Raw genomic sequence first — 19,441 nt, forward strand, 5'->3', positions numbered from 1 at the left:
AGTACTGGAAGGATTAATACATTTTAATAGAAGTAATTTACAAATCTGTTTAATTTTCTTGCACCAGTTGATTTAGAAAAAAAAAAAAAGGTTTTCCACCAGAGTTCCCCTTTGATCATAAATATGGAAAAAACTGCAACAAAGTTTGAAGAAATTTTCACTAAATGTGTATTTTAAATGCTGTTGTCTTTGATGTTTGCATTGTTTCATGGTAGTACTTTCTAACATTATCTGTGGTTTATTAAATAGGTATTGCACAACTTTATTTGTAGTATTGCCAACATAATCCACTTTCAGCCTTTTCTTTCACATGGTCTGTAGAATGTCATCACTATGGCTCGCAACCTCTGTGTAAAAATGCATGCTCAAATGATATTCCAAAATTTTGTAAATGTTGTGGAAAATGTTGTCTCAGGAATTCGGCAAATGCTTTGGAAATTTCATACTTTTGCTTTGCTGGTTATTGGGGTGGTGTCCTTTGCCTCAGAGTCTCACATACCGGAAGAGAAACATTTTTTTTTTCCTGCATTTTTTGGTAATTTCCGTTCAGGATGAAAAAAAAACACGTGGGCCAAAAAAAGGACACAGTGTGACTCTAAATAAGTAACACAAAAAAAAAAAAAAAGGACAATAAAAAAATAAAAAAATGACAACCAAAAACCCTACACTAGAGATGAGCGAACTTTTGAAAAACTTGAATCGACCGATTAGACGAATTTTCTGAAAAAATTTGGTTGGATCCGAATTTATTCATGGCGAATCTATAAAAAAAATGGCTATTTATGGACTACAGAGAGCCTCAATAGGGGTGTAAACACTTTGCTTTGTTCTAACACGCACATGGAGTGTGCTGGGGTAATGAAATAATACTGTTATTCAGAATGACATGCAGATTACAGGCATTGCTTTTGGAATCGGCACAATTCAGAGCTGCACAATTGGCAGCATGAGGAGACCATATAGTGGCTGAATGACACAGCCTGGAGGTGTTGGCAGCATGAGGAGACCATATATTGGCTGAATGACACAGCCTGGAGTTGGCTGAAGCATGAGGAAACCATATAGTGTCTGAATGACACAACCTGGAGATGGCAGCAGCATGAGTAGACCCTAGCGTTCACAATCCCTAAGATAAGAAGATGAATTCTGAAATATAAATTGAAATGTACGAATTTAAAATAGAAATTTAAGATTTTTAAATTGAAATTGAGGACTTTGAAATTGAACTTTTAACTCCAAAGTTTTAGCGTCTCGGGTCCTGGCTTGTGGGTACAAAGGACCAAATCTAACAAGGAGTCACATGTCATATAACAGCACAATGACAGATGGCACAGCCTGGATTTGGCTGAAGCATGAGGAGACCATATAGTGGCTGAATGGCACAGCCTGGAGTTGGCTGAAGCATGAGGAGACCATATAGTGGCTGAATGGCACAGCCTGGAGGTGGCTGAAGCATGAGGAGACCATATAGTGGCTGAATGGCACAGCCTAGAGTTAGTGGCAGCATGAAGAGACCATATAGTGGCTGAATGGCACAGCCTGGATTTGGCAGAACCATGAGGAGACCATATAGTGGCTGAATGGCACAGCCTGGAGTTGGCTGAAGCATTAGGATACCATATAGTGGCTGAATGGCATAGCCTTGAGGTGGCTGAAGCATGAGGAGACCATATCGTGGCTGAATGGCACAGCCTGGAGTTAGCTGAAGCATGAAGCACAGCCTGGAGGTGGCAGCAGCAGCATCAGGAGTCCTGAAAGTGACCTGGTGACAGAGTGGTGTGGTGGGTGGCAATATCAGTACCTGGTGACGAAGGTGGGTGAAAAAAGCTCTCATGCGGAGGAATGTTTGTAGCTGGGGAGCAGCGCCTTAAATCTGTTTGGCACTATCCATATTTATGAAGTGTTGGTGTGGCACCATGGTCAATCTACTCTCATAAGTCAGGCATTGGTGGGTGCAAATCCTGGCTGATCCATCCTTGTGATTTATCTTCACAAAGGTCAGTCTCTCTACATTTTACTTGGATAAACGAGTTCTCTGTGGGGTGACTATGTACCCTGCCGCACTAAACAGCCGCTCTGATGGCACACTACTGGCCGGGAAGGACATCTTTTCAAGGGCAAACTCTGCTAGTTGTGGCCATAAATCAAGTTTGGCTGCCCAGAAGTCCAGTGGATCTTCAAGGTGGTATTGTCATGGGCATGTCAAGGTATGCCACCACCTGCTGGTTCAGGTCCTGCTCCAGGTATTACCAGCTACTGATGAGTTGCTTCACTATGCGGGTGAAGAAAACTACTCATCAGCGACTATAGACTCAGGCTGCTGCTGATAGAGCTGGTACTGCTCCTGCCGACCCACCCCTCCCCAGCAGCCATGGCAGTGGAAGGTGAGCGCAGGGGAACCCCTGATTCAGACCTGCGAGAGGATGGACGATGGAGCCGATAGGCATCGGCCAACTGACTACATAGGATGCCTCTGTAGTAGGTCAGTTTGTCCTCCCTTTCAGTGGGTGTAAAAAAGGCCCCTATTTTGTGGCGGTAGCGAGGGTCCAATAAGTTGGAGATCCAGGAGTCACCCCGCTGCCGAAAGGTGACAATTCAGTTGTCACTACGCAAGCAAGTGAGCATGCATCGTGCCATTTGTGCAAGTGACTAGGAGGGACTCCCTGCCTCCATCTCCACTGCATACTGCCATGGTGAGTCTTGGTCTTCTGTCTCACCTTCCTCATAACCCTCTAGTTCCTCTGGCTGCTCCTCCTCTCCTGTCAGATTACTAGAAAAATCGCCCATTTGGTGAAACCTAAATTGTGCTCCACTGTGCCCCTCCCCCTCCTCCAATTCAGCCCCCACTGGGCTCATGTGGCCGTGAGATGTGGGCGCCACATCTCCAGTGCCCTGACCAGCCATCGTTTCCAACACGTGTTGTAAGAAATGAAGCAATGGAATTACTTCGTTCATCCCGTAATCCTGGCGACTTACTAATAATGTGGCTTCTTCAAAGGGCCTGAGAAAACAACAGATGTCACGTATTAGCTGCCACTGGTTCACATTTACAAAGGGGAGTACCCCTATCTGCTTTGGTCATCAAGAAATCGGTGATGGCTTTTCTGAGTTCGTACAGTCGGTCCAACTTATTGAGGGTGGAATTCCAATGGGTGGCAAAGTCACAAATCAGACTATGTTGGAGGATGCCTTTTTGACGCTGCAGCTCAAGAAGGGTGTGCTTTGCGGTATACGAGTGGCTGAAGTGCATGCAAAGTTTCCTTCCTATTGTTAGGATGTCTTGCAAATGGGGGGAACACTTCAGGAACTGCTTCATAACCAGGTCGCAACGCATGCAAGATGTTCTTCCAGTTATCAGTCACCATGGCTTCCACTTCCAGTTCTTGTGGAGTAAGCCATGCTCTGATTTCTTTAAGAATTACTTTTAGCACTTTTTCCACTGTGTGACTCTTTTTGCCAAGGCAAACTATGTGAAGAATAGTGTGACACCGCCGTGACCTGCACACATGGTATGCTGAAGGGGCACTGAGACTTGTCTGAGAGCGTGGAGGAGGAAGCGGCGTGACCTGTCCAAGTTGGTGTTTTGGCTGTGCAGGAACCACATTCACCCAGTGAGCTGTAATGGACATGTATTGTCCCTGACTGTAGTTACAGCTCCAGACGTCAACGCTGCCATGCACTTTGGTACACACCGACAGGCTCAAGGACTGGCCCACCTTCTCTTCCACAAAATTGTGTAGGGCTGGTATTGCCTTCTTTGCAAAAAGAAGACGGCTTGGCACTCTCCACCTCGGATCGTCACAAGCCATCAGTTCTCTGAAAGGTGCAGAGTCCACCACTTGAAAAGGGCGGGACTGCAGCACCAGCATCTTGGACAGGAGCACATTCAGCTTCAGCGCCGTTGGATGAGTGGGGGCATACTGTTGTCTCTTGGACATGGCTTCATGGATTGTTGGCAGAATGGCTGACTAAAAGTAGGAGGAGCAGGACCATCTGGAGCGACAGAAGGAGGGTATGACACACAGCTCCCTTCGGCTGAGGTTGTGGAGCCTTGGCTGGCTGGGTGATGCAGCAGGCTGGACCACTACATCGGAGCCACGGTTCTCCAAGGCTGCTTTATGGTGGTGAAGCATGTTTTGACGCAGGGCCGTGGTGCCAACCTTTGGACCCTGGCCATGCTTCACCTTTTGCCAACATATCTTGTGGCTATGTGGACCTCCTCCATATGCTTGATGAAAAACTGCCACACTGCCGAGTAGCTGATTTTCCCACCAACAGTCCGCACTAATTGACTGCTACTGCCGCCGTCTCCAGGAACACCTGTTCCACTATCTCCCGGGAAGGTAGGCTGCCGCAAAGCAGGTGGTCTCCCGCGGGCACGTTTGGCTCCAGAATTTCCAGTTGATCAATGATTCTGCCCGAATCTCAGGCAATGAGCAGTCATTCGGCGATCGGACAGCGAGGAGGAAGGTAGGGACCCTCCTGCTGTCCTGTAAGCTGTTCAGGATGCTGCAATTTCATTGCGCTGCAGTACACTTAAAAAAGTATCTGAGTACAATACCAGATGGTGAGTACTTTTGCCTGGACTTTCACAGTATCTAGGCCCTTGACAGATTAACAGGTTAAAAATAGTTTCAAATAACAATAGGTGGGGGTACTCTATCTATCTCACAGTGTATTGTCCGAGAAATTAGCCTAGAATGGTATCCTCTAACCACTGGAGAAAATGATAAAAAGTAGAAAAATTTGGCTGGTTCTCAATGACTATATAGAAATGATGATAAGATGCAAAAAAAATAAATAAAATAAAATAAAAAATGATAATAATAATAATTAAATAAAATAAAATGTATAATAAAATGAGAAGAGTGTGTGTGTTATTAAATGATAATGGGAAAGAATATGTAGTAAATATATATTTAGCTATATATATGTAGCTATATTTACTACATATTCTTTCCCATTATCATTTAATAACACACACACTCTTCTCATTTTATTATAGATTTTATTTTATTTAATTATTATTATTATCATTTTTTATTTATTTTAATTATTTTTTTGCATCTTATCATCATTTCTATATAGTCCTTGAGAACCAGCCACATTTTTCTGCTTTTTATCAGGTTAAAAATAGCACACCACTTAGGTGCAGTTATGTGGTATGCATTTATGAGGGCAGAAAAATGCGCTACAGTACGCTTAAAAAATCTTATTTTTGCACAACACCAGCAGAACACAACAGTGCTGCACCACAAAAAAGCTGTGTACTAAACACAAAATTTCACTCTGTCAAAGACTTTTAGGAATGGACTGCTGGGTATTATACCGTTTACAGACTAGTATAACCAGCAGATGATTTGTTGTGGAACAAAGACACAGAATTGCGCTAAAAAATTATTTCTGTCTCCTCTGCTAAGGTTTATGAAGTTGAGGCAGCTTGTTGAAATGTATGAGGCAACACACAGCTCTCTGCCCCTCTCTGTAATACAATGCTGTAGTAAGTGACTGGGAGGTTAATGGCTGCAATAAAAATTATTTTCAGTGAAAAAAACACTGCTCTCTGTCCACCAGAACGCTGATGTGACTGGGATGTGAAAGACTGCTGAAATTAGCTTTTCGGTGTAACACACACACACAGCGATGTCCGTCCTAACTGTATTCAGTGAAATGAATGATATGACAAGCTGCAAAATGGCTGCCGATTATATAGGGCTGTGATATCACAGGGGTCACTGGCTGCTGATAGGCTGCATCCTGCATGTGATTCTGGGTCATCCTGCCTACTTCCCTTCCCGCCTTGTCCCATGTACTGACATGTGGATCTGCTATTTTAGATGCCCTGGAGTCTGGACCACAGGAAATGGATTTTAATGAAGCGATTTGCATGATAGAATTGTGGCAATATTCAACATAATCGAATATTTAATGAAATTCGTAATTAATTCAGGTTCGTCAGCTTCAATTCGCTCATCCCTACCACACACTCATAGCCCCTTAAGGACGCAGAGCGTATGGGTACGCCCCCGTTCCCGAGTCCTTAAGGACTGAGGGTGTACCAGTACTCCCTGATCCCTCTAACGGGGTTTAAACCATTCTCACGAGCAGAGAATGGGCTAAACCCTGTGGGTCCCAGTTGCTATGGGCAGCCAGGACCCACAGCTGATGCCTGGCATTAATCCTTTAGACGCCGTGATCAAAGTTGATCGCAGCGCCTAAACTGAAAGTGAAACCATTTTGGTCGCTGAGCCATGCTGATCGGGACCACCGTGACAGAATCGCGATGTCCCGATCAACTTACTGGATGATGGGAGGGTCCTCATCTACCTTCTCTTCGGCCGATTGGTGATCTACTCTTCCATGCCTGTGTAGCAGGCTAGAGCAGCAGAGCGGTGGTTACACTGATCAATGCTATGCAATCTGCCGCACAGCATTGAACAGTGTATGCAATCAGAAGATTGCATGGGGCTAAAAAAAAGTGTAAATTTTTTTTTTATAAATGTTCATTAACCACTTCCCTATTAAAAGTTTAAATCACCCCCTTTTCCCATTTTTTAAATAAAATAATTTAATAAAGAATAAAAATTATCATATGTGGTACCGCCACGTGCGTAAATGTCCGAACTATTAAAATATAAGGTTAGCTAATCAACTTGGTCGATGGCGTACACGTAAAAAAATACCAAAGTCCAAAATTGTGCATTTTTGGTCACTTCATATACCATAAAAAATATAACATAATAGACTTGCATTGAGGGACGGGGCGTGATGTCATGAGGGGCGGGGCTATGACATCACGAGCTCCTGGCGCCGACTCCAGCATTCGGAACTGTTTGTTCCAAATGCTGAACAGCGGAGTACCCATTTAATTTATACTTATGTTGCGTGAAGGAGTCCTTACTTTTGCTGCCCCGTTAATACCTTGGATACGTTGGTGCCCCAGGTAGAGAACTCTGGCATATCATAAAGTTTATCTGAAGCTCCATGTGTTTTTGAAGCTTCAGAAAGAAGAGCAGTTATGCTATCTCTACTACTCAAGCTATTTATTCAAACATTACTACTCTGTTGTGCACCACCTCTTACAGTAGCAGTGTGTTGTGGTGACTCACTGTAGAGTCTATATTTACTGACATGGTCCCATTGATGGCGTAGGCGTAGGTTGGTATTTTGGTATCTTATTTTGCAGCATAAAGACTTACTGTTGTGTTGAGTCATTCTAGTTATGGGAACATGGCACTTTATAACACTCTGTTTTATTCCCTCACTTAGTTTTACCTGGTAACCTGGCTAGCACCCAATTCAGCAAACAATGGAAGATAAAATTACAATTATTTTGACAGAATCAGACTAAAGCATGGAACACTGGGTTATTGAGTGCCCATAATCCTGTATTTGCAAAAGTATCATGTAATATTAGCTAGAACACTTTATGCTAGATATAGTTTTCTGTATTAGCCTGTTCATCATTTATTACATTTACTTACAGTCTACTGAGCAGCACATTTGTTTTGTGGTTATCACAAAAGCTTTGCAGCACAGGGTTTCTGGGTTTGAATCTCTCCAGGATATCATTGCAGTGTGCGTATGTATGAAGGCCATAAGGATGATCATTGAATTTTTTAATAAAAGGGTTGAAAATTTTGCGCTAAATAAAAACATTTGGTTCAACATTTCAGAGCTCTTTAAGTTACTGAGCTATGATTGGATACAGTGCTCAAATCACACCAGTTTTTGTTCATACGTTTTAGTATAATTGTAACACTCATGTTTCAGAAGACAGGAACTCTGGTGGATGTGGATCCGCTGGACCTGTGTGGCAGATGACTCGGACGGTACCAGGAAGTGGAGTCTAAGGTGCCCCTGGTTTTCACCAGAGCCCGCCGCAAAGCGTGATGGATTTGCTTCGGCAGACGGCACCCAGGTCGCTACCCCTGGACTGGCTCAACCACACAAGCGGCTGAGAAGATGTGAGGCACAGGAGAGATAAGGCAGCTCGTGGTCAGGATAGCAGAAGGTCAAGGCAGGTGGCACAGTAGCGTAGTCAGGACCTAGCAGGAGGTAAGTAGGCAGGTGGCAGAGGAGCAAGGTCATGTCATAGAGCAAAGGACCAGATACAGGGCAAGACAACTCTCAGGAATGCTTTCTCTCAGGCACAATTTATCAATGGGCCACAGATGAATTACACTAATGAGGGCATTGGTCCTTTAAATCTTAAAGCTCCAGCACACGCGCGCCCTAGGGGACGGGGACACACACACCGGAGCAGAGAGGCAGAGGCAGGGGCAGGAGAAGCACCAGGTGAGTGACGGACCAGGGCTTGCATGCGGGCTTGTGCGGCGATGCGAGTCTCAGCCCTGCCGGCAGCAGCAGGTAATGGGACCATGCGCTCATGGCCAGCGTGTGCGGCCAGAGCGCATAACGTAACAATAATTTAGTTATACAACAGTATACAGTAAGATACTTAGCTCCCTCTAGTGGTGGCTGCAGGCAGACATAATTTGATGTTTTAAAGTGGACCTGTTAGCAGGTGTATAAATAAGACTATGGTAAACAAGGCTGCTAGTTTATTGTCCATACAATGTTCAAGTTAAAACGGGTTCTTAATATGCTCTTATGTTCCCTATTGACACAAAAGGCCAGGCTTGTCCAGCCTATTTCAGCTTTCTCAATGTTCCCTGATCGATTTGAATCCCCCTTCTTTGCCCCTCAGCTGGCTTTGAATGACAGTCACTATTGTGTTCTGCTTTTTTCATGGCCATTAAATTTCGCATAAAATCACCATTGAACTGAGGGCTTACCTCTCTGTAGAAAACCATTAGAAGTAACAGCATGGAGAACATTATAGAACAGTACTATGGGAGTCTAAGCTGATTCTCCCTGATCCCCCTCATTATAGACTTCTATAGACTGTGTAACTGATCCCTCAGTGAAGGTGAATTCCCCTTAGTGATGAACGGATAAGAATTCAGGGAAGAAAGCATTTTTTAGTAATAATACATATCATAGAGTTTCCTATATTCGCTTGCACCTTTTATTCATGCAAAATTGTTTGTAATGACAGGTACACTTTTATGCAGTGGTATTAGAGTCATTTAAAGCCAGCCTTAAGGGGTCATACATATGAGATAGATGATAACTGACAGCAGTTTCTCCTGCCCCCCCCCATAAACATGCATTATTAATTGGGCACATTTATTTAAATGGGAGGATGGCACTGCCAGAGACCCCCATACACATCAAAACGTCAGCAAGAAGGATGCCTTTTACCCATTGCTGGAGAACAAGCCAAGTATAAAAATCTATGATTCCAGTAGTATTGTATATCCAAGTCCAAAAAATATGTGAACTAACTTCACACCCTGCCTCTATGTTATAGACTTATGACTGATTTTTTACTGCAAATCTATATTTATATATACCATGGTGATTTTACAGATTTGTACAGTAGTATCTTTGCTGATACCATATCCCCAGTATTTCTTTTCAGTCACATACCATAACTGCTATAAGCTGGCTTTTTACACATTAACTAAATCCACAAAATTCTATATAACTTTCTTTTTCTCTACAAATTAATAAAAGGAATACTCATACTTCAGTGTCATAAGCTCCATTTGTATTGATATAATGCCGTATGTGTTCTGTTCATTATTGTACTACTAGAAGAACTGAACTATTAATTAAAAACCAACAAACGGGTCCAAATGTGTGATGTAGACATCCAGTGATTTGGAGTACGACCAACAATGTTCAGTATCACTGGTCTTTATACTGCACGCATTGTATCAATCTTCTTGTAGGCCTCTTCCAAATGCACATCTGTGTTAAATCTCCTGTCTGTGATGTTTATCTTTGCTATTTACCATACATCGCATGTTCTGATAAGATATAATGCTAAGCATCCCATATTTCAAGCATCATATGCCAAAAAGTTGATGAATATGTTTCATTACCAGGATATCTATCATAGGATCTTATTTTCAGGTCAACTATTAGAGAAGAATTTATCAAGGTCCTACAGAATTACTAGAAAAGACAAATTCTGCAGCAATGGCCCATGACGAATGAGACACTTTCTTCTGTAGTCAGCAGTATTCAGCTCTTTTCCTTCTGGTCACTACAAGAGCTTAGTAACTGTTTCCCAACATACCGTGCACATGACCACATTATAGCTCCATGAATGTTGGGAAGTCTGTTGGCTTTTACTGTGACCCTGTATACTCCTGATTTCATGCATCTGAGAAAAAAAATGATTGTTTGGTGCATCTGATCTCATTAATACTCCATAAATACAGTACATCACTTACTAGCATACTTTGTTTCTTAGAGGTCTTTTTCATGGTGTGATTATTGACATAACAGGTTAGTTTTTCCCCCTTTGTTCACATGAGTCATTTAATGAATAATTCTGCCGCTAATTACAGCCACAGTAAAATTGCATTTCCATTGTAAGAAATATATTCAATATTGCACCTTCTTCTACGAGGTGTACTCATAGAAACCAAGGCTTGATAGTTGATACAACAGTTTGTCAGTAGCACACTGGCATCTGTCCATAAAAAAAGAGAATAGGACTCTGTGAGCCGCTACATATACTCAATGCTTTATAGTTATTTTGAAGAATAGCTCCAGTTTGGAGAGACCTACGCTATTTTAAGTAGAAGAGCTACTTCTGCTGCAACTGTAAAGGTCTTTTTAGATAGAACAATGCTGTCACAATAACAAGTGCTGATTTCTGTGATCATTGCTTGCTTTCAGAGCCTTCACGAGGCTTGATCAGTTGTGTGGATTGCTAGACCATTCCTGTAGACCTTTAAATTCTTCATTGTCAGACGCTCATCACCTGTTTACTTGAAGAGATGTTCATATGATAACCATCATTTAAATGACCACACAAAATATCCAATAAGCTGAAGAAGGGACTTTGAAGGGAAAAACTGTTCAAAAACACAGCTCAAAAACAGGATTGTGTAGAGGCACAGATGTGGAGAAGAGTACAAAAGAAAGAGTTTTACTGATCTGACAGTTACCAAGAGCACAGTGGCCTCTATCATTCTTGATACTTAATTAAGTAATCGGATGAGAAGGACCTTGATGAGAAGTTTCTAGAAGGTCAACTATCACTGCAGCACTGCACCAATCTGTGCTTTATGGCCCAATGGCCTCTCTTTAGTAAATTAAACATGAAAGCCTTCCCATAGTTTGCATAAAGCACCCAAAGAACTCTCAGATTGTGTAAAACAAAATTCTTTGGCCTGTTGAAGCTAAGATTCAACTTTTTGGCCTCAGTAGAAAGCACCATGTCAGGACAAAACCAAAATTCTTTTTTGTAACCTTACTAACTACATAACTATGTAAGGCCACAATATAAAAAAAAAATGTCAAAAAGTGTTAACAATTTCCAAATGTACTGTATATGGGCTTGTAGGAACTCAGTATGCCATTATATGTGGTCCATGTACACAACTTTGCCATGAACATGAATCTAAAAAGACCACCTAAAAATAATTGTACCCAATTATAAAAATGAATAAGATCATTTTGCTACTGTTTTTGACAGTTTGTTTATCTTTCTTAAATATTTCAATGTGACAAATACAGTGAAACCTCTTTGAGAAGATCACCCAAAATTGCATTGAAAAGTGGTCTTCTATGGGGGTGGTCTTAACAAATAAAAATTACTGCTATGCATAATGTATGGAAGACTGAAAACCTGTCACACAAAATCAGGTTTGGTTGAGGAGTGGCTTTCTCAAAGATGTGATCAGAATGATCCTGCTCTTTGTACTGTTGTTTTAGGTTACTGTTTACTGCTGTTTTAGGTTACTTTATTATATACAATGTGAACGGCTTCACTGTTCCCTTACTGGTCTATATTAGACTAATATCTAGAGTAAGAGCTCCCTTGATCTAGGTTTAGACAATAGGCTGCCTTTCTCATAGTCTGCTCCAGAAACTGCTTACATTGGAATTATTGATTTCAATAAGAATACTAATAAATGCTAAAAATAAACCTGATACTATAAAACATATCATCAAGGAGAACATAATGTAGTAGAAGCCAAAACAGGCTTTAAATCTGTCAAGTTGCCATTTTAGTTTTTGGCCGGTCATCATGTTTGTGAATTTTTCTGCTAAGATTCAGTATTTAACTCTTTTGTGTGTCTCCTTCTATTTTAATATTTCATGGCTGTGTACAACCTGGGCCAAATGTATATTTATATTACTCTTTCTACATAGTGCTGTGGATTGTATCTTTTTTTGCATCCGCAGGATAGGTGATATGTGTATGAGAGATGGGGGTCTTATCATGAAAACAGGGGTTTCAAATGTTCATGTTTGAAAAGAGCAGAGACTCTCAAAGTAAACTGAGCACTGTATTCGGCTATCTTTGCCAGTCCCACAGAATTAAAATAGAGCAGCAGTGCACATACTTGACCATACTTTTTCACAGGATCAGACCCCCAGTAATCTTAGCATTATCACCTATCCTGTGGATCGATGTTATTAGGGAAAACCCCCTTTAAGTACACATGGTTCTTGTGACCAGCAGGGGTCCCAGGGAATAAACCCCCACTGATCAGACACTTATGTGGATATATCTGAATGAATGAATGAATGAATGAACTAATCATATGAAATACTTTTGTCTTTACATAGTTAAATATTCTGACAACAAAATCACACAAAAATGATCAATGGAAATCAAATGTATCAACCCATGGAGGTCTGGATATGGAGTCACGCTCAAAATCAAAGTGAAAAAACCACACTACAGGCTGATCCAACTTTGATGTAATGTCCTTAAAACAAGTCAAAATGAGGCTCAGTAGTGTGTGTGGCCTCCACGTGCCTGTATGACCTCCCTACATTGCCTTGGCATGCTTCTGATGAGGTGGTGGATGGTCTCCTGAGGGATTTCCACCCAGACCTGGACTGGACTAAAGCACACCACAGTTTGTGGTGCAACATGGTGTTGGTGGATGGAGCTAGACATGATGTCCCAGATGTTCTCAATCGGATTCAGGTCTGGGGAACGGGCAGGCCAGTCCATAGCATCAATGCCCTCCTCTTGCAGGAACTGCTGACACACTCCTGCCCCATGAGGTCTAGCATTGTCTTGCATTAGGAGGAACCCAGGGCCAACCGCATCAGCATATGATCTCACAAGGGGTCTGAGGATCTCATCTTGGTACCTAATGGCAGTCAGGCTACCTCTGGCAAACACATGAAAGGCTGTGCGGCCCCCCAAAGAAATGCCACCCCACACCATTACTGACCCACCGCCAAACCGGTCATGCTGGAGGATGTTGCAGGCAGCAGAATGTACTCCACGGCGTCTCCAGACTCTGTCAAGTCTGTCACATGTCCCTGCACGGTGGTGTCAATGCAGCGTCACTAGTTCGGGGCCGGCCCGGCACGGAGAAGAGGGCCTCCCGGTGAAGTTGGACAGCCCGGAATGACTAACCCTCTGGACTGGACGGTTCCTGAAGCATAGATGGCTGAAGATGGATCGCCTGGCCCATCCCCTCACAGATAAGCCAGAAGCGTTGTTTGTTCACTCGAGTATAAGCCAAGGGGGGCATTTTCAGCACGAAAAATCGGCTTATACTCGAGTGTATACGGTATGCAAATTTTCTGATGGAAACATTGTAAATGTACATCTTGGTGCCCTGGTACTTAATGCACCAGGACACACATTCACATCCTAAGAGGCAGTTCGACCATGAAGTGAGTGCAGGAGCTGCGGTCACTTTATAGACTGTAAGTGACAGCTGCTATTAGCAGCTGTGTATGTACCGACAATGACAGCGAACACGGTACTTTCATTTATGAAAGTAGCTGGCGCATACTGTATGTTTAGCTTTAGTCTGTCCACATATCGTAGTGTTCGTTGTGCGTACTGGACTCTTTCTACGTAGGTGTGGTTAGCAGGTCAACGTTATAGTATTATTCAGTACATGGTCACAGCATAGCCTTCACGTACGTTACAGAGGTAGTCGGTGCATCACCAACAGTCTGGGCACGTCATAGCATAATCAGTGAACTGTGGCAGCTTTCATACGGTTAACATGTCATGTTGGAGTGTAAGCTTGGCAGTTATTCTGTTACATACGATCGCCATGTTTGGTTCTGGGGGCACGATCAGTATGGTTGTTCTGGGCAGTCGATTAGGTTGCTTAGCGCTTAGCCGGTGCACGGTTAGCTCTCCTATTATATGCACACGATTACCATGTTTCATTATGTGCAAACGGTTAGCATGCTTGTTAGGTGTGTGCATTGGGATGTTCATGTACTCACGGTTAGTATGCTTTATCAGGTGAGTGCATTGAGCATGTGTTATCAGGCATAGACGGTGAGCATGATACTCAGTACAGACGGTTAGTCCGAACGTGGTTTGCATGCACTCAGTTTCAGTTTATCAGGGGCTTACGGGTACATTACAATCATGTTGGCATACGTTTTGGGTGCACGTTGCCAACATTCACAGTACATACAATTAGGTCACACATTTTTCCAGTACCCACTCTGGGCATACATTCATAGCCACTATACCGAGTACACACTGCTGCCCACATTTGTGGGGGGGTGTCACTATTAGCAATTGTCGCTTGCAAGGGTCTCATGTTCATAACATTCCATCACACAGGTGGTCACAGCAATCGCACAGGGCACACGTTTCATAACATTCATTGTGTGCACACAGTCATATCACGTATCATGCAGATTCCCAAGCATCCACCATGTAAGTGATTTGTTAGTGCACATTTGTAGCATTCATGGATCATAGTATACGCCCTGTCGTCCATACGGTCAAAACTTTAGTTATCTTAGTGCACACAAATGGTGCATTCCACGCATGCGGCATAGAATTTTCATAGTAGTGATGGCTGCTGTCTCATCTTCGTAGCAACAGCACGACACACACGAAGAGATACCTGGCACGATGGTCACCTTACAGGGGGATGCACTCCGCTAGTGTTCTGACACTCCTCGGTGCAATAGAGTTGTGAGGCATAGGGATTGCATACCCATTCACATCTGCCACGTCTGCAGGGGGATGCATCACATAGGTTATTCCATTTTTTAATCTTCAGAACAATACGACACAACATAAGTTAGGGGTATACCCATTGTGATTGCCACATCTGCAGGGGGATACATCATAAGTTATTGTTACTGACACATTTTCAGAACAATAACGATAAGACTTCAGGTGGTAGTATTCACATTATGCCTGCCACGTCTGCAGAGGGATGCATCACACAGGTATTATTGCTGACATGTTTTCAGAGCGATTACCTCTCGACTTGGGTGTTCGTTTTCTGTTGTGCCTGCCATGTCTGCGGGGGAATGCACGTTATAGGTCATTGTCACTGACACATCTTCAGAGCAATGACTTCACGATACAGTGGTTGTATACCGTCATCAATGCCTCGTCTGCAGGGGGATACACCACATAGGTGGTTGTTGCTGACACGCCTTCAGAGCAACGATGTCTCAATGTCGTGGGGGTTTTACCCGTTGTGCCTGCCACATCCACAGGGGCAGGGGGTACCCACACAAGTTATTGTTACTGACACGTCTTCAGACCAATAACATCTCGATATGTAGATGCTGGTATGCTCGTGTGGCCAGAGCGACAGGGGAATGCTGGTCATGACTCGTCATTACAGGAATAAGGTTGTCATGAAGCCATACCAACACTTAACAGTATTACATGCCTGATCTTTTGAGTTTTGGCCCTTTACAGGCTTTCCTATAGCTCCTTCCAAGCTAATATGGCAAGGAATGCTTCACTTGCACAGGTATGGTTACACTGTTGGGCAGACAGGGTCAGGGATTAATACGGTCACACATATGCCCCTCCAGATTGTCACATGCTTCGTTATGCGAGTGAGCATGGGATTGTAAACACCACAGCCAATCTTGTCTATGCCAGGACGAGGTACGCAATCAGTTCATGTTACTGCTGGGTTTTTGGCCCGCTTTAGGTGTGCCCACGGTCGCGGTTTTGGGCACACATCTAACCGCTGTAAATATGCTTATGATTATGTGTTGCTACTGTTATTGTTATTATTATTGTTGTTATTTTATAATATTATTGTTGCTGTTCAATTCCTCATACATTTACCATCAATACAGTAATTAGTCTCAGGTACGTCTCTTACGCTTGTAGCCATGACCACAAATATAATTTTTTTCCTTTTCCTTTTTTTTGTTACATGGAAAAATAAGGCAAGTTTTTTAACATTAACTGTAAAATGCTATATCTATGGCACAGCATTACACAGTGTGATTGGCCTTCCATTGATCTAGCCTCGCTATGCCAGGCTACGTCAGTGAATTGGTAATCAGAGACACGAGGCAGGTAAGGGGACACACCTCCCCTAATTTGATTGGTTGCTATGGGAAACTGCTCCACACTTCATTAGTACAAGGTTTGATAAATCTCCCCAAATAATCATGACCCAGCAGATTTTTTTTTCTGGCTCAAGCTTTTTTCTACTTACCTTCTAAGACCCATAACTTTTTTTTTGACTGATAAAGTTGTATTTGAGCCTATTTCTTGTGTGACAAGTTGTTCTTTCCACTGATGCACTTATTTCATTTTTTTGTACCATACAATGTATTATGAAGCCAGAAAAAAATATATGTAAGACAAAATTGAAAAAAAATATATGAAATTGCACACTTTTGTAGGGCAATAATTTTTTGGGGGTTAAAAATACAGGACATCTAACATGCTATCTTTATTCTATGGATAATATGATTTCAACGATACAAAACTTGAATAACTTTTGATTTTTTTTATGTTCTCACCCCTGTAACCTTTTTATTTTCCAACCTACAGAGCTGTGTTAGGATTTTTTTTGCACCATGAGCTGTAGTTTTTAACGGTACTACTTTTCTGCAGTTCTGGAGTTTTATAACTTTTTATGTTTTTTCGGGGGATGCAATATGACAAAAAATCAGCAATTTTGTTGTTGGGAAATTTTTTGTGTTTACTCTGTTCACTGTGCCAGATCAGAAACATAATAATGTAATAGTTTTGACAATTAAGAATGCGACAATACCAAATATGTGTATGTTTTTTTTACAGTGTTCTATTTAGCAAAATGAGAAAAGGGGGTAATTAAAATTTTTTATTAAAAAAAACTTTTTTTTACACACTTTTTGGCTCCCCTAGGGGCCAATCATAAGCCATCATTAGATGGCTTACATAGATCAATGTAATACTATTGCATTAAATTTATCATTGAAATCTGTGCTTGATTGCTAAGGGCTGGCAAAGGCAGCCTTAAAGTGTTACTGTCGTTAGAATTTTTTTTCCATTTCATGCTTCCTTAAAAACAAAGCATTTTCCTAATATTCTTCATTAAAAAAATAGTTTGCTAAAGATGTGTAAAAAAGGTTTAAAAATGACCACTAGGGGTCTCTGTCTTTTTAATTTTGCAAATGAACCCTGAAAATCCAGCCTTATTGGTCCATGAAAAAATAAGAACCAAAATATCTGAGGGGAGGGGGAGGGAGGTGTGGTTATCTCCATTCTGTGCCTCAGAGCACAGACAAGATCCAGACAGCTGCTGTCTTTAAGAAGAGAAGCATTTCGATGCACAGTAACAAGCAATACAAGGTGCTAAACTATTATTTACATGCAAAATGTTTTCTCTTTGGTCATCTTATGAAGTTATTTCTTGTGTATTTACACCATAAAGGTTCCGCATGGCTGCTTAAGGGTTGGAAAAAGCATGCATTTTGGTTATAAAGCTGGGAAAATTTTAAAATCAAAATTTTTTTGGCGCAAAATGCAGGTTTTTTTTCTGCATTAAAGTATGCATTTAGGTACAAAACTTTGCAAATGTAAAAATGTTTGTGCAGACCTCATGACAGGGAGGGGGGAGGAGAGGAGCTAATCATACTCCAGGGGAAACACCCCAGCCTCTCTGAGAAATTCACAAAGACTCATCACAGTACCACATAGATCAAAATGTATTTTACATATTAACACATGCATATTATTATACATACAGGTCTTAGGGCACATTACTACACTGATTTAAGCATTTTTTTTTTTTTTTTTTACTAATGACAGTAATGCTTTAAGCGATCACAGAACCAGGGAAGACGCTGAGGACCAGCTAGGGCCTTGGGCTTCCCTAGCCACTCATAGTCCCCATTATATCTCTCATTATGCGATCATAAATATTATATTTTAAAATTAGTAGTTTGGACAGTTCAGTGATACAAAATATTGTATTTATTTATTTTTATTTATTTATTTTTATAAAATGGGAATATCATTTTAAAAACTTTTTTATTTTTAACTTTTTAAGTTTAAAAAGTAACTTTTATTTGCAATGACTAGATTGCATTCACTATATAATACTATATTTATTGCATAGCATTATACAGTGTGATCAGCCCTTCTCTGAGCCAGACTATATCATCAGACTGGCAGTCCGGCAGCTGGAGGCAAGTAGGAGCACCCTCCACTAAAATTTTAGCTAATCGGACCCCCGCGATCACATAAAAGATGTCTGATAAACACCCTGAGTTAACCGTCATGTGGTATTTAATACTTAAGACACCATGATCGGCATTGATCACAGCATCTAAAGGGTTTATGATGGGGATTGGCAGGATCGCCCCTCGCCGCCACTAGCAGTAAGGGGCCCTGCTACTGATTATATCTGTCCCTCATCACCTATGAAGCAAGTGCAGCTCCATAGTGACTTAATGCTAAAGAGTGTAAAGGTTTGTCTTGGTGCATTAAGTCCCAGATAGCAAGGGCATCCGATGTTGACTAAGGATTGTGTGGCCTTATCTCTGTACCATAATAGTAGAGATTAACTGGATAAGTGGTAACTTTATGTATTGTCACTTTCTACCAGTTTGGCTCTATAGATTACATTGTGTAGGCCTGGCTTTAAGTAGCAGCAGCAGCAATGGTAGTGTTATGGTTGTAGTGATGCCTAGCGGACAGCAGGCAGTAGTGGACTAATGATACTTCTAGCCAGGCCTTGTGATGCCACTCCATGTGTTTACATAGAGCCGTAATTCCAAAACTCAGACCTTTCTGCCTTTCTTTCTTTTTGCAGAGAGAGTACTGTTTCCGGTTTTCTGCATCAGGTAAGATAGCAAACAATTTCCACATGGAAGGATACCATAAAGAAATAGGTACACCACCACCCAACTGTGCCCATCCTCTACAAGGCTTTTTCTAGGGTCTGCAGATGCAGCAGCATCGCTGTTGCCTGTTCCTTAGCTGATCCGACCAACAGGCCTGCTGACATTTTCATCCTCAAACTCCTTCTCATTGTCCCTTACCACCCCTCTCAGTATGAACAGACAGAGATGATGAAACAGACCGTCTAGGACAGACATTTCCACTTTGCCATGTAACTGTAGACAATGAAGAATCTTCTTCCTTCGCCTA

The sequence above is a fragment of the Hyla sarda genome, chromosome 9, assembly GCF_029499605.1.
Source record: "Hyla sarda isolate aHylSar1 chromosome 9, aHylSar1.hap1, whole genome shotgun sequence".
Taxonomy (NCBI): domain Eukaryota; kingdom Metazoa; phylum Chordata; class Amphibia; order Anura; family Hylidae; genus Hyla; species Hyla sarda.